The following is a 3322-nucleotide window of genomic DNA, read 5'->3' as shown; positions in this document are numbered from 1 at the left end:
AGTTACGGAAAATTAATGAACACACGGAGACGTAACAATACGATTGTTAACAACCGGTTCGTGGAGGTCATTAAATTCTAAGAACAGGTTCGTGTGAACCGGCTGAATCCCACCACTGCCTAGGCCCTATTCTCAAGAGAATAGCTCTTGCAATATGTGGTGATAAACAGTTGTGTATTTATATTTAGCTCTGTTGTAGCCATCCATGGCAAATTTACTGGTAATCTTGTTACATTCACAGTTAAAAATAAATTCTGATATAAGATTAACATCAAATTAGTTGTGTCCAAATAACTTTCGAACATCCTTGTTTGATGATAATTTGATCCATATGCCAAAAGAAAAACGTATAAAGAAGAAGAACAGTGCTTTTGAATAATGTAAAGGTACTTAAAGTTTAAGATTTAATGTTATATGTGGAAAAGCTGAGAAGTATATATTTTAAGTTGTTTTTTATAAACCCTTCTTTGCAGTTCCTCCAAACATATCACTAACAAAGATCAGATATTTGTTCATGGAAAATTTTTATACTATTCTAATTTATTGTAAAAAAGAATAATTACTTACATGTAGATTTTAAAATATAGTATTTATGTGGATTACATGTGAGTAACCCTTCAAGTAACCATAACAGGGATGTTAAACATTTTCCATTATATATTTTCCAACCACAACAGTTAATGTCAGCATATTTTTATCGTTGCTATTTTTGTATCTTATTTACATGTGTAATTCGTATAAAAAACGTTTGTGCGTTTTAACATTTTTTAAATATGTCATTTACATGAAATAAATTCTTTAAAGCAGTATTTTAGTATTTACAACAATTCTAATCACACGAGAACAGAAAGACTCGGCAGTATCTTTTTGTTGTGCCATCTAGCTTTTGATGAATTACAATATAATGAATCCCCATTGAGTTCTAAACTTTTCTTAGATAAACAGTAGTAATCCTATCATCATAATGTAGCAACATAAATTTTTATCAGAAACTGTGTTTTCAAGCTTATTACACCGCGTATTTCTTTCTTATGGTTTCCTTTTATTGGGGCTTGTACTTTTGAAAGAGATAATAAACTTGTGCAGCTCATAACACTCGATAACAAGGGTGAATAGCTAACAGGATATAAATTTTGTATGACCATTCCAGGTTTGTATCTAATGGCTGGGTAGTCTCATAAAGTATTTTGTACGATCTAACAATCCTCATTTTTCTTCGAGCCTATGAGATTCAACAAATTTAGGGGATTAGCACCTCACGTGAATTGCGAAGGAAGAATTAGGTCAAGGATAAGAAGATCATTAACGTAGGTATATTTTCGTAACATATATAGATGTATATAAAATGTTCTCTTCGCCTGGTACACAACTGTAGCATAAGTTGCATGTTTGAATGGGATGACGATTAACAAAGCTTGTATTATTTGGTTTTCGAGTTAGTTAAATACATTTGGTTTAAAGTTTTCAACATGTAATAAATATATTTGGAACACTTCATAGAATGTTTCAAGATTGAAAATGTAACTCCTTTAGATATTTAAGTGGATTCGGTAAAAGTAACGTATTATAAGTAAAACTAGTACTTAAACTTAAAGGCTGATCATTAAACTTACAAATGGATTGATCTGGGCTGAAGCAAAACTGGGGATGTAATGGCAAGTTAGAGGATTGGCGTTTTAGGTATCTCCCTCTATTATAGGATTGAGATCGTCATATTAAAACTATTTACAATACGTAAATCAGTAAGTCGTGACAACTGCAACCTATAAAAAGTTGTGATTGTACGTCACGTAACAAAACTAAATTTTGACACTGTTTGGCGTCACGAAGCTAGTGTGACACCACCGAAAATAGGAGTTGTCAAATTACACAGGCCTGTGAATTTAAACTTCATAAAAGTTGTTTTGGTTTTAATAACGTATTTTCCATATTTCAGCTATGCAAGTTTCGAAAATAGCATTCATCTTTTTCTATCACGTAAGGATTTTTTATAAATCGGGAAGAAAATAAAACTTGCATAGATCAAGTTTACCACAAATACAAAAGAATATGTTTGGATCATTTACACAACTTCTTGTTGCCATAGCGACGAAAAGATAATATTGAAAATAATAAAATAATGTCGGCGTGCTTACACAAACAAATACTACCCAGAAATGACTCGTTATATCTGTTAGCCGTTTATATGCTAGTGGTGGGTTTTAGAACGATCGACAAGACTCTCACATCGCGATTGGTCTAGAGAAATATATAGCCAGTGGTTGTCAATATCTTAAACATAACAAAGTGTGACTCGATTTCAATGAAAAAGATTCATGTATGTAAAAGTACATATGACGTTTTAGGAAAAATCTGGACGTGGTGAAAAAAAAATGGATATCATTTTGCGGATTCAGCGTACAGAAATTACTGTAGAATATTTAAAAACCGTTATGAACAAGTTCTGGTTAATGAAAATGAAAGTTTAAGATAAAATAATTCCAATTGTTCAGTCGTTATATTCTGCATCTCTACCATAGCTTTATTCATGCGTAAATGCATTGTTGTTTAAAATGCGCCAAAATGAAAATGTTAGGTGTCGCTATGATTTAACCTAAAACAAAAAACGAGGAAAAGCTATCATCAAGCTTGGATATTTTTCTCAATAGGTCAAACGAAACACATTTAAAATTAAATATTCAATGAATAACACAGTGAACGTTTTATGGACGTTCATGACTGTGTATGGCCACTTCCTCTTGTGGGCTAAACTGAAATGAATGATTTTTGTTTTTCTAAAAATATCATCGCTTCACTGTCATGTTTCTCGATTTTTTACTTCGACATTCAGAAGTCAGGTTGTTACAAAATCAGCTGTGCATGTAAGTCTAATTGGATGATGTGAATCAGACCGCATGGCGAAAAAGTTTGATAATGATTAGTTCAGGCGGAAATGAAGAATCGGTGAACGGCAGAATGAAACGAATAACCTTAGCTATGATCATCATTGTACATTCACAGATAGTTATGCTAACTTCTTCTGGTAATTATTAGGTTGTAAAGAAATTAATGTCGCTATTTTTTAGATGAAAAAACTCGAACAACTTGTATATCAAAACAAAACATTTATTAAATGAAAAAGTCTCCATTCTTATCAATGATGTTTTTCCATCTTACAACCAGGTTGTTAATGCCCTGATTAAAGACATCACTTGGCTTTGAAGCAACAAACATGTCGATGTCCTCTTTAACACCTTCCACATTTGCTTACGTCTTCCCATTAAGATGATGTTGCAGGAATGAAAAAGTTGGTAATCTGATGGTGCCATATCTGAAGAATATG

The sequence above is a fragment of the Limulus polyphemus genome, unplaced genomic scaffold (genome assembly GCF_000517525.1).
Source record: "Limulus polyphemus unplaced genomic scaffold, Limulus_polyphemus-2.1.2 Scaffold294, whole genome shotgun sequence".
NCBI lineage: Eukaryota > Metazoa > Arthropoda > Merostomata > Xiphosura > Limulidae > Limulus > Limulus polyphemus.
The sequence above is the reverse complement of the archived record's forward strand: the minus strand, read 5'-3'. Positions refer to the sequence as shown.